Consider the following 14121-nt stretch of genomic DNA (forward strand, 5'->3'; position numbering starts at 1 on the left):
ACGGTCGAAGCAGCTGTCCGAGAAGGTGCGCATGTAAGGTGTGATTCAAAAATGACAAAGCTCCGGGCAATGGCGTCAGCCTAAACAAAACCTCACAAATCGAGAAGTCACCTGTTGAAGCCTAACTTTCAGGATCGCTTTACTTTTCCTAAAGCGGGTTTCGCCCTTTGGGATCACAATTCCTTTGCGGGGGACATTTACAATTACGCGAAATCTCACCTTTTGTATTTGTGTGCTTGGCTAAAGTACAGCTGGGATAAAATATAACTAGTATAATAATTGTGTAATTTTGTCGCAAGTAAAAGCTTTGGAGAGCTTCACTGTCGACTGAGCTTCGCACGTCCCGGTGATGCAATTGTGTCTACTTGTGTTGTTCTGTTGCCTACCTGACCAAGAGAGACATGTTTCTGGGATGCGACAATTGGTCTAGTGAACGACCTGTGAAGCTCCAGCACAGTGTCGCAAAGCGCACGCCTGGAGTCGAGTGTTTGAAGGGCAATTCTCGTCGAGAGCCCCCCTCTGCGCAACTGTTGAAGACTCTATCTGGATATCGGACCGCCGCGGAGAAGCTGTAATGATTCTGCGGCCCGCTGCCATGGTCGTGCGTCCTGCAAGGTTTTGCGCAGTGCTTAGGTGCGTAATAAAGCCGCCTCGGAAAATTGGCAACGTGCCTAGGAACGGCCGGATAGCGGGCGCCTCGCTTTTGACGTGATTAACACTTCGGAAGCTTCAGGCGCGGCATGCAGTGACTTGCCCGAACGACGCGTACGAATCTGCAAAGTCACCCTCTACCCCTCTACGCAATGCGCAATTCGGAATAACACGTTGGGAGTCATTTATATATTAGGAAGGAGTTTTGCTAGGGTGCGATTGTTGATTTTTTATTTATTTAGAAGTTCGAATCCAAGCAGGTGGGCGTAAAATATACAACATTGTAGGTAAACAACACTCTCAGTAACGACGCAAAGTGCATGTTATAAAAACGGCAATCCAGTCAGACAAGTTTAAAAACAAGTGACAGGGAAGAGAAAACAAAAACTAACAAGGCAATGAATGCATAGAAAGTTACTAACAAGGCAATGAATGCATAGAAAGTTTCAGTAGCAGTGGTGCAATCGTTAACACGTTTTCAAAAGTACACGTTTGTCGAAATCGGGGAACTAAACTTGCGAAGAGACGTGTGCAGGCTACGTATTGCACTCATAGGTTATAATGAAGGAAAATAATGATTTAAAAGTTGGTGCGAGCACAAATTTGTTTTATTTTGTGCTTTTCGGTTGATAGTAGGGCAATATATGCAGGGCTGTATGTAAGATGTAAGTTTATTGTATGTAAGTTGATTACTATTAAATTTATGTGAATTAAGAGATCACAGAAACTTCAGCGACACAATTTTCTCCTCCGTACCGAAGTAATATTTGGCCAGCCGTTACGAGCGAAGTGGTGCATGGCTGCGGGAGCTCTTTTACATAAATCAGAGCCTTTTCTTTTCCGTGTTACCTATTTATGGATATCATTTTTAACAAATCGGTCCTTTGGCGGTTGCCCACTATGGTTCATGCGTAACAATGTAATTTATATGATTGTAACTGCACGGGTCGAGGTGGCCCTATTAGGTTAAGGAGCAGGCAACCGAGTATTGTGGATGCGGAAGCAGAAGTTTTATGTCATCGTGCCAGCTCAGGCGGCTAGTTGAAGTAAGCAATAAATATTTATTTTCAGCCTATAAGAAAACTGGAATGCAATTGTTCTCTTAAGCTCATCGAACAATACAGATTTCTCCGAGTTTAGTTTCATGTACAATATCACACACCATTCAGCAATGTCATCAACGATACAGTGAAGGTTAACCTGGTCAGAAATAAATGAAACACCTGTAAAGAATAGATATTCGTCAGCAAACATATTTAAACCGAACGATGTCACATTCTTACACCCTGAAATATTGTAATGTACACCAAAAAATAAATGTCTCAATGCATTGCTCTGTAATACACTATTTGTTACTGGGAGGCTGCGGTACGAGAAGTTATTTTAACAAACTCTTTACAGTTGGTAAAATAATACCATATTCATTGAACGAGATGTATTGCTCGACGAAATTTTTAACCTGTACAGTAAGATTATTGTGCAGAACGTGACCGAACGATTTTATAAAATATAAAAATTTAACAGCACTAATGTAGTGCAAATGGACATGTTGGAGAACGTTGATGCTAGTTAGCGCAGGCGAAAAAAGGACGAGTATAGAACTAACGACACACGCACTGTCTCGTAACTGAACTTTAACAACACGTATTATACAAGTAAAAAGTGGGGTAAAAACACATTGAACAAAAAGAAGTTGTAACCTTTTTTCACGCAACCACGTACACACATGGCCTGTCTTGTAAGACAACCTCAACATCTGTTACCGAAAAATGCGGTTAGCTCCTGCACGTGTCTCGGTTTTTGATAATCTCATAACATTTGGCAATTTGGCTGAACCCTTTCTATCGTTTGCAAGCATCACGATTGTCCCATTGAACTGCTGACGCAGCCAAACTCTTTGCAGTTGAGGGACAAATGCGAGTATATTACTCCTTTCAGACACGGGGCATATTCTTTAAACGGACGCTTATGTATCGTCTCGTTCGCTCGCTATACCAAACACCGCCGGTATGCAGCGGAATGTTACACACAACTCCAGAAACGCAGTTGGTGAAATGTTTTTCGTGATTTATGAAGCACCTTTTGCCACAAGTAGCTGCTGCTCCATCTTGCAACCTTAGGTCAACACTAGCACACACAGTTTGCAGCTTCGTGACCAGAACGAAAGAGTACATTTATGTCATACTATCTGGCAGCCTTTTTATGCAGTGCCCAGCACAATTCAGACAGGGCATACCAGTGATGTGTCTTCGCCACCTGGGAGCGTTGCCATTGTATCGCTGCAAGTGCATTGTTTTTGTTTCAATCAATTAAACAATGTTTGCGACACAAAAGTAAGATGAAACAGCGGGGAAGCTGCAGCTTCCAATCTGCCAGTCTGGCTCAGAAAACGTTCCCGCCCCATGTCAGCACAATGCGCACAACATTAATCGATAGAAGCAAGAATATACACTAGCCAGGATGCAGAGGCTACCCATCAAAGAACTAACCTCTCTTCGACGTCCCAAAAAGACCCGAACGTGTATGTCCTAACCGTATCTCTTAAAACATCCGTACGACGTGAAATATTTTTATGAACATTTTTGGATGTTGAGATAACAATGCTGGTACCTTAATGTCGGATACTCTTTCAATTATGCTAAAGACGTACTCTCGATGATGCTGCTCCTACATTTGTGGACGGTATTTAGACATATTTTGCTGACGTTGTTCAGATGTTGCTGGTAGGTCCGTTTTTTACTTTGTACATGTCTATCGCAGTTAAATTTTTTTGACTATATCTGCTGCACTCTATTTTCAAACTCTCCGCAGGCGTACTGTTTTGAAGTTTCCGAGGTGCTTTGTATTTGTTTTGTATGGGTTTTGTACCGAAGGGTTTTGTGCAAGTTTTGTAATCTAACAATATCGATTCTACGGAAATATAACCCAGGAAACCACTAACACCTCTGCGACGTCCTAAAAAGATCCGAACGTCTATGTGCCAGCAGTATCTCTATTAGATATCCGTACAACGTGCAATATTTTATTGAAAATGTTTGGTTGTTGAGATAACGATGCTGATACCTTAATGCCAGACGTTCTTATAATTTTGCTAAAGAGGTACTCTCCATGTTGCTGCTGCTTCATTTGGGGACGGTATTTAGACATATTTTGATGACGTTGTTCAGATGTTGCTGGTACGTCCGTTTTTTACTTCGAACATGTCTATCGCAGTTACATTTATTTTAGTTTTGCATGCGATACTTTATTTTCAAACTCTCCGCAGGCGTACTGTATTGAAGTTACTGAGGGGTTTTGTATGTGATTTGTAAGGGTTTTGTACCGAGGGGTTTTGTGCAAGTATTGTAATCCACCACTATTGCTTTGAACCTTTGACCTTCAAAACGTTAGCCCAATACTGAACCTCACGGAAAGAGGCAGTGACTTAGTGCAGAATTCATTGACCAGCGACGTTGCCAACGAGCCTTGTAAGGTTTTTTTTTTTTGGGGGGGGGGGGGGGGGAGTGGAGCGGAGAGGGTCTTAGCCGTCAAATCTGAACAAAATAAGATAGGATGATGAACGTAGACGCAATTCGCACAACTTTACATGCTACTTTATTAACCTAGATGTTACGTACCGCCTGCAGCTTCATGAATTCAAAGTGTGAGCAAAGCCAATTTTAGGGCTGCCTTGATACTTAGGTTACCGTGAAACGTTACTTGCAGGTTAAACTGCAAGGTACTCTGCTTTTTTTTGCCTTGAAAAAAATTTCGATGACACCCTCATTGCAAACAAAAACTATAAAAAATTCGTGAGGTTTTGCTAAGATCGGAACAATAGACTTTCAAAACACAACACAAGCACCTAAGCTCCATACCACTCGACCACGCCGGAAAACAATCCGTGGAAGCAAAAATTTGGTACCCTATCTGAGGCTGCCAGCGAAGATTGTCGGGTGATTCGTTTTGGTCGTATTTGACAAATTTCGGCAGTGCTAACGCTTGTTTCTTCTGCACCGATCTTGGAGGCGAGGTCAATTATGCCAGTTATTATGGTAAATATGCTACATCACTATGCAAGTGATGTAACCAAAGCTCCCTTATTTCAGCCAAGAAAAGCTATCGCGTTTCATCGTTCCCCCTATGCAAGCTACGGTAGCCGCGAAGGAAATTCAATGCACCACGAGATTTCCCGTGTTTTTAAACTTTGTTCGTTATGCACCGATCTTGCAGACAAGCCCATCATGCTAACACTACATGCGATGTAGCCAAAGCTCCCGTATTTAACTCGCAAAAGCTCTCCCAAACCCCCCAACTCCCCGATGAAAGCCAAGATAGCCACGGAGGAATGCGCACTTTCGAACATAAATAGCTTGTAATTAGCCACCAGGCACCAAATTACCGCATGTTAAAAACGTGATTGTTTTCTGCGAACGTAATGACCCGAAACCAGGAGATGGAAATGGAATTCTGAGGATGTCGCCTGCTTTCAATGCTTTCTGGCGCTGCGTCGACGCTGATATCTGGCGTACAGCATAGACATCGCCGTAGCTACACAGGAGCAGTAAGAAAGTGAACTTGCCAGCTCGGACCTAAGTAAGCAGCTTTGGCTCGCTGAAAGGGCGAATACGGCATACCGCGCCAACAGAGTCCTGGACTGAGGACCCCGCTAACTTCGAAACTCGATCTACCTGTTCAATAAGGTTTTCTCCTCTAGCTCCTCCTCCCTCGTCAGCTCACGTCGCCGTGCATTTTGCCGACGCTGTCAACGCGGGGCGATGTCGACGCGCGAAAGCGCGGAAGATACGCTGCAATCTGTGGCGGCCTCAGAACAAACCGTAAAATTACGGCGCCCACAACCCCACGGCAGCTGTATTTCCCGGCAGACCCTGAAATTGCCTTAAATGCCGTAATCTAGATTGTCTGCGCAATTACTGTTTTCTTTAAAAAAATGCCCAAGCTCAAGCTCTTCTTGTATATAATTGGCAAGTAATATCTCTATTTACTTGGGCAACCAATAACTTGGGCATCAATTTCGCCACGCTTTTTGTCAAGGTGGTTGTCTTTCATGAACTAGTTTTTCCCTCGGACGAACATAAGACAGGAAAGTTGCTGCGCGGCGAGTCCGATCGTCCGACAGTCGTAACTGCACTCCGTATCGATAGGCCTCCTGCGCTACCCAGGGGGCACTGCGCAAGCGGCTTGCGGGCAGTACCTCCGGGTAGTACAAAGCTGCGCGGGTCCCAGAGGATCCCGTGTTGACAGAAGCAAAATGAGCTCGATGCTCCAGATTGTTTGGCGACATGGTCACCAGCCCATCCCCGACGAGTCCAATCTCTTCTGGCGATCAACCTGGCATTAGGGGCAAAAGCTTTGCAGCGCTAAATACGTTTACGGTGACGGCACTCTGCCACTCCCTGTTTAACCGATGAATGGTCGTATGAAGTGAAATTTGAAGTTAAACTTATAGTTTACACTATTTACTACTTTAGGTGACAAGGACTTTTCAAGAACCGCCGATCAAAAAAGAAGAGTGACGCAATTGCCGATGATGGCGCTTTAAAAGCCAGCGAGTCCGGTTGACCCCTGGCTTGCCAGCTGCGGTGCGCCGCTCTTTTGCGTACCTGCGCACTATGAGTGCGCTTTCAATAAACAGTGCTCGTTTGTGTCCCCGCTACGAATACATAGTGCAGCGTTATCTTGACCTTTTGATTCGTGTCTCACTGACAAAATTCAGCGAGCGTAACAAGCGTGAAATCTGTTTTGCGATTCAGAAATTAGTGGCCGTAAAACAAAGTGGTCGGTAGAACCGAGAGGGCGCGCTCACTTTCCTTGTTTGCGCTCACTTTACTTAATTACGCTATTGCATCATCGCCCTTAATAGGCTAGAATGAGGGTCAGCAACGTTTTGATGTGTAGGGCCGAGTTGCGGGCGACACGGCGGAGGGCTGGACGGCAAATCGGCTGGGAGAGGGGCTTTGAATGCAAAGCGAAAAAATTCCGTTAATCGCCAAAAATATTTGGCAATAATCTGGCGAAGTTTGAAGATGGGCGACAATTGAACTTGAAGCGACCAATTTTCTGTGCTTGTCTCGCTGTCTAACTCTATTTGAGGACAAAACGGGCGTGTCAGCGTTCAGATTGTTAGCAACGAAGATAACTAACAGTCAGTAATTATCTAATGTAAATATTCGGGGCCGCGCGCCGTGTATGTGGCTGTTGTGTTATGTTATGTTTTGCAAATATAGAAGCACACATTTCTGCAGACAGCGGGCGGGCGATTGGGAGATTGTTTTGCGTCCTTTAATAGCGCTAATTTGTTTATTTTACGCAATTCCTCACCTACTCGCTAGTATGAATGTACCCTGCCGTTCGCAAATCGTGCGGCGTAAAGCGTCACGCAAGGATGATTTCGTTTGCAAAAATACAAAACAAAATTTCCACTCGTTTTCATGGCGTTGCCAGGCCAGCAGTGTCGGCTGCGCAATCCTTGGGTTCGCTTGCATGCTCCCGCTGAAGCAACCTTTTGCAGTTACTTCAGGCTATAGGATGTGAAGCGTTTCGTGTTTATGCTGCTCGTGAACTTTCCTTTGTAGACCACACGCAAGAAAGAATGGTAATCTTCGTCAGGAAGTTAGACCACCCCAACTGGCGATACTGTCCCACGCCACGACGACCAGGACCGCTCGCTCAAAAGAAAGCCGAAAAATCGGCTTGTTTGTGCGGATGTTATTTTGTTTGGCCTCTACAACTAGTTTAAGGGCTATTTCATACAGTATGCAGTAGTTAAAACGCGCCACAAAGTGATTAATATAAGTACAACCAAGTTTCACTCTGCATAGTAATTGAAAACGCATGGAGGGAGGTGAGGGTCGTCTGCTTTCGTACTACCCAGAGGTGTCGGCCACAAGGGCCGCTGCATGTCACCAAAACTGCAGCGCAGGAGGCCTATACGCGTGCTACAGTCCGGTGACGGCACGTGTGTGCACACTTTCAACTTTCGTTATTTCGGTGATTTGACTACCATGGATTTATCCACCGGATGAACAAATAGTGCCAAGTAGTGGAGGTAAGTGGGTACTAGTGAACCTTGTTTTCTTGTCATAAGTATTTAACGTAGTAGAGTTGATCTCGAACTTCGGTACGCGTAAGCGGTTAGCCCTAAAGATTGGAGGGACTAGATTTGTGCGTTGCGGAAATTTGTCGGTAGACCTTTTTACCATGCTGCAGCGTTTGTAAACACAATCAATTCTCGCGCAATTTCTAGCCCTGTGTTTGGTGAAGTGTTCGTGTTCTGTCCTGTTTTGCTAGGCGAATGGTTTGATATGAAATGAAATAAGGGAAGCTGGAGACTGCGAATATAAGTGCGTGTGCGAATATAAGTGCGTTAACGAATAAAAGCGTGTATAGGTTACACGCACATTGTGTACTTTGAGCGTGATATTGGTTTTTGTTTCGTTTCTGCAGATGCCGTTTTTTTCGTCATAATAGTTTTCGTTTAAAAAACGTGCACAATAAATTGAATGATTGCCGTGCTTGCTGCATTAAAATAAAATAATAAATCCTGTGAATTCCGAGAGTACAGCATTAAAATAAATTGCCATCTGGATGCTTTGTCCGCGTTTCTATTGACTGTTGAATTTTTTCGAACGCTCAGTTTGGTCGTGAAATGTTGGAATGAACAACGTGTATGCAACCCGAATTTATTTGTACCGTCAGAACGACAAGCATGTCGTAACTGGTACAGTAGTATGAGCAGCGCTGATTGTGCTTCGTACTCTTACTGCAGCATCGCAAGCGTAAATTAATCTCTCAGAACCTACTAAAAATAAAAAAAAATGGCGGTTAAAGTTCTGTCACTTACGGAATTTTCAGCCTAATGAATTTAGTGTGTTACACACCTTGGTGATCAGAGTGACATAGCATTTGGGATTTCACAGGTTTAAGGCATGGTATAATTTTGGTGTCTAGCCTGTCGTTTGCTAATAACTTATATGTTGCAGGCTGCTGTCTGGGGCAACTTAGACTATGTGTGAATGTGATTGTGCTGTAAGAATTTCTTGCACTACTTTGATGCTTCTTGCTGTACAACGTATACTTCAACTAAAAATGTAAGCCTAGCAGGACAAGCGAACAAGGCAACATGAGGAATTTTTCCGTGACGTGCTTTATGAAGGTTTAGTTATGCATATATACCATCTAGCCCACCCCGCCATTCTGCTGCAGGAAGTATACCTCCATGGCAGTGACGCTGTCCGGGTTTGTGCATGTTTCCTTTGCCACATTTTGTGGACATGGCTTCATCCATGTATATATTGTCACTTCAAATGACCAAGCGGTTAGGATAGACACAGAAAATATTTTTCATGGTCAGATGAGACCTTTAGCTGGCTAAAATGTCCTCAGAGTCCCCATTCACGAAATGTAGTTCTTATATTTAGTGGTACCTCACATTAGCTGTCATAGTTAGTGTTAAGGTTGCCTTAGTAGTGCCAGGGGTGACAATAAATTATATCCACTCCACTCTCTTCCTGCCCCTTAATGTTACACCCATCTTCTAGCGTTCTATTGACGGCTAGGTCGTCATTAATTTAAGTTAGACTTTTTTAGTTAGCCTGGAAGTTTATGCCCTTTAGACGAGTACGGTAGGATGCAGCTGTCATACACTCTTTTTTAGGGACAATGTTTGGCGGATATTGTGTATTATACCAGTCTTAAAAAGCTGTATTAACAACAAAGATTTTCCCGTACCCATGCCTAGAATCATGAACTGGCTTGCAAGGAAGGTGCTACTGCAACTATCTACACAAGGCGCCTGCTCAAGCTACTGTTGACGGTCAACTTGGCGCAAGACATCTCCTGGTTTGGGAAACAGGAAACATGATTTTTTCCACCTGCGAGTGACATCCTGCATAGTGTGTAACTAGATATCTTCGTGTAGTTACAGACATCAAATTCTTTCACCAGACAATGTAGAGGGCCCAGATTTTTATTGTCGGTAACATCATGCACAAATATAAGTTTTGTCGACAACCTGCAGCTTCTTAGTTTTTTTTTGCTAAGCATTATTAAATTCCCTCAGCCTTTGGACCATGAAATTTTTATACACTTTCCAACCAATCCGGTCTGAAACTATTTTGGCAGTTACTGGCACCACAACGAAGAACGCAAACAGTTCAGGAATCTCTACTTTAAGTGAAGATGGAGGCATGCACCACTGAACCACCATTGAATCATTGCCGTGCTTCCATGCGTTTTTATTTTGTGTAATTGTTATTTGAGCGTATCAATTGGTGTGAATCACGAAGTCATGTAAATCTGTCTTCTTGTAAATAATATTCAATCATTTTCGTGTTCCCTGTTTTTTCGTTTTTCCCCAAATTATATCACTTTGTGTGAAATATTGAAATAGTGTGATTTTTTGTTTTTCTATCCAGAATTCAATAGGCTGTTTCCAAAGATTTTCGTTATTTTATTGTTGTCCTGCCATTTCACTAAGTGTGAATCATTTCATCACGTAAATTCCTACTGCTCTTGTTACCGCCGTCCAGTCATTTCTTGTTGCCGCCGTCCAGTCATTCCTTTTCTATAGATCATAACCATTTCCCTTGATGTTGGTTTGTTTAAGGTAGCCTAAATTTGTATGGCACTCACAACCACCACTCAACACCACTTTTGTGTTTCCTAGGTGGTTTTGTTTTATTGTTCCACAAACTTTGCACTACATGTGAACTTTTTATTTTCGTAAATTTGCTGTGTTTTTATAACCACCATTCCATCATTTTTTTGTTTTCACACAACTCTTGCGTTATTTTTCAACCAATTATTTAAAGTGCGATATTTCAAGTTGCGTAACCATCCTGGGCTTGAACACTGGGTATACATGTTTGCTTTTCTTCCTATTTTTCGTTAACGTTTCTGCTGTGTGTGACCTATTTGTAGTCATAAATATTTGTAATATTCGTGTAATTGTACAATGGGTAACCTGTGGGCCAGGGCAGATAGGAATAAAAATGAGTATGGTTGTGTTGCGAAAGCTTATCACATAATTTGGAAATCAATTTAAACTGTTTTACCTGAACTCTTTTGTGTTTTCTGTGTACTTTTAGTTTCCAAAATATTTTAGATCCGTCATTTTATTTCTTTCATTGTTTCTGTGATAGTTTATTGCAGAACGCCTGTACAGCCGTGCTCTACGGTACAATTGGATGACGCTACTGTGGTTGCCTTAGTGTCCAGGGCGCTTGTGCTTATCAGGACTGGTTTGCTGTTACTTACTGCCTCTTGTTTTCGATGCGACATTTCTTGTTTAGAGCTGTGCTTCGTGTGCTTCTGCGCGAGTGTCCGTTCAGCTTGGCAGTTCACATATGAGACTTCATGCAGTATGCAGCACTTTAAAAGGGGAAACACATAATCTAGAAACCAGGTGACATGTAACCACAAACAGGGCTGAATAGCTAGTAAGAGATGTATTTGAAGTATAAAGGCCCACAACACGTAGACAACCTCGGAAGGGGGCTGGCCAAACTTACAAAAAATGTATATTGAATGTAAATTTCAGGCATGCAGGTTTATCTAAGCAATATCATACTAACTTACACAAGTCATGAATATAAAAAAATTATTCTTGTGCCAAAGACAGAAAACCAATGTAGAGACATCTATATACATCTTGCATTTGTTCCACTACAATATCCATAACACGTACCACTAAGGTAACGTCCCGTTAACATGATACAAAAGTACCATGAGACGTCTATTGTATGTTATTCGTTGTGTGATTTAATAGGTTTTTTGCAGTTGTAGCAACGTTGAAAATATGTAACTCCGACCCAAACGGTATGACTCCTGGACATCTGCAGTGTCGATTGCTGACGTCTCCGGGATATCTGCACGACGTAACGTGGATTGCTAGGAAATGCGCAGGACATAATAAATAAATTAAACCCAACATATGCCTGAAGAAAATTTGATGCTCATAGGTGTTTTTGTTTAGTGAAACCACCATTTTACTTGGTCGTTCTACCTTCGTAATGAAAATACAAATGCTTACTTGAAAAATCGCTGCCGACACTGTTCAGCCACGTATGTTTACAAACAATTTTCCCCAGCTTGTACCGATGGTGAAAGGCTGGAGGAACAGGAGTGCTGGCAGGTTCTGCCCTTATCACTTCCCTCATCGTACGGACTTCTTTCCCCGCAACGGCGGACGAGGCCGCAATATCCCCGGCCCGCATCACCAGGCTTTCACCACACTTTATAATTACTTATTCGCAGAGGGGCATTCAAAACTTCAATATTGGTAGCATTTCAGCTACAGAACTCAAGATTCTCCAAAATTCCCATACTCAACATCTCGACATTGTCTGGACCCCGGCTCCTTGGGGTTGGGAGGCAACGAGGCAGCCCACAAAGAGGCACGACAACTAAACAGCCGTGGTGGGCTCGCTCCTGCTCTCTAGCACAGTGCTTGGTCCACACGCGATCGTCTGCTCTGGTAGTAAGAAGCGACGGAGCATTATCGCCTCTCCCGCTGCCGTTTTCCCACTGCCCACACATCCCCCACCAACGCTCGGAAGCGCCTATGGCGACTTCTTTAGTCCAATTCCCTCGCCTGTCGATCCGTCCTCCACAAGACCTAATCCTCTAAGTTCCCTGCGCCTAACTGTCTCTCTGTGACTCACTGGACGCAATGAGCCACGACATGGGGGCATGTCCTCGTAGCCAATTCCACCCTATCTCAAGCATAGCGCAGTGGAAGGACGCGCTGGGCTGCTCGCAACCGGGGGCGCAGCTACTTCTGGTTGACCGAGCAGCCACTGCCACCGCCAGCCTTCGGCCGGCAGCCACCACGCGTTCTACTCAACTTGCTTGGAAAATAAAGTGATTTCTCTCTGTTTCTCTCTCCCTTCGTCGGAGACCGGGCTATTGCACATGAGATGGTTTTCCTAACTTGCTCCTGAAAGCTCTCCAAGAGTGGCCGGCCATGATCGTTTCGTCCGTTGGCTTAAACAGGATGCTTGGAAACTAGAATTTTGTACCCTAACAGAGGCTGCCAACCAATATTGTGGAGTGATTCGTTTTGGTCGTATTTGACAAATTTCTGCAGGGATAATGCTTGTTTCTTCCGCACCGATCTTGGAGACGAGGCCAATTATGCTAATACTGCAAGTGATGTAACCAATTAATATTACAAATTAATTACAATGACCAATTACAACTAAATTTAAGTGATAGGAGATCACAGAAACTTGAGCCACATAATCTCCTCCTCTTTACCGAAGTAACATTTTGGCTAGCCTTACAAGCGAGGTGGCGCAATGCTGTGGGAGCTATTTTACATAAAACAGGGCCTTTTCTTTGCCGTGTTACCTATTTATGGATATCATTTTTTTAACAAATGTGTCCTTTGGCGGTTGCCCACTATAGTTTATGCGTAAAAATGTAATTAATACGAATGTAACTGCACGGGTCAAGGTGGGCCTTTAAGTTAAGGAGCAGGCAACCGAGTTTTGTGGATGCGGACGCAGAAGTTTTATGTCATCGGACTACCTCTGACGGCTAGGTAAAATAGACATTAAACATTTATTTTCAGCCTACAAGAAAACACGAATGAAGTTTCTCTGATGCACATCCAACAATACAGATTTCTCCGAGTTCAGTTCCATGAACAGTATCACACACCATTCAGCGATGTCATCAACAATACAGTGAAGGTTAACCTTGTCAGAAAAAAATGAAACACCTGTAAAGAGTAAATATTCGTCAGCGGACATATATAAACCAAACGATTTCGCATTCTTACACCTTGAAATATTGTAATGTACAGCAACAAATAAATGTCTCAATGCGTTGCCCTGAGGAACACTGGTTGTTACTGGGAGGCTGGTGTACCAGAAGTTATTTTAACAAACTCTTTACTGTTGGTAAGATAGTACCATATTCATTGAACGAGAGGTATTGCTTGGCCAAACTTTTAAATTGTAGGGTTATATTACTCTGTATAACACCACCAAAGGATTTGCAAAAATATAAAAATTTACCTGCACTAATGTAGTGCAAAGGGGCAAGTTGGTGATCGTTGATTCTAGGAAGCGCAGGCGAAACCAGAACGAGTATAGAACAAACGACGCAAGTACTGTCTCGTGACTGACCTGTAACAAGACGTATTATATCAGTAAAAAGTGGTGTAGCAACACATAAAGGAAGTTAAAACTTTTTTAACGCAACCACTTACACACATGGCCTGTCTTGTAAGACAACCTCAACATCTGTTACCGAAAGTGGAAGTTGGGTCCCACACGTGTCTCCGTTTTTGCCCAGCAAACCACGTTACGTCGTGAATATATCCCGGAGACGTCAGCAATAGACATTGCAGATGTCCAGGAGACGTACTGTTGGGGTCAGAGTTACATATAATCAACGTCCCCACAACTGCAAAAAACCTATCCAAATAACACGAAGGATCACGTACTGTAGACGTCTCATGGT

The sequence above is a fragment of the Haemaphysalis longicornis genome, unplaced genomic scaffold (genome assembly GCF_048455015.1).
Source record: "Haemaphysalis longicornis isolate Haplotype H1 unplaced genomic scaffold, Haemaphysalis longicornis Haplotype H1 scaffold_8, whole genome shotgun sequence".
Taxonomy (NCBI): Eukaryota; Metazoa; Arthropoda; class Arachnida; order Ixodida; family Ixodidae; genus Haemaphysalis; species Haemaphysalis longicornis.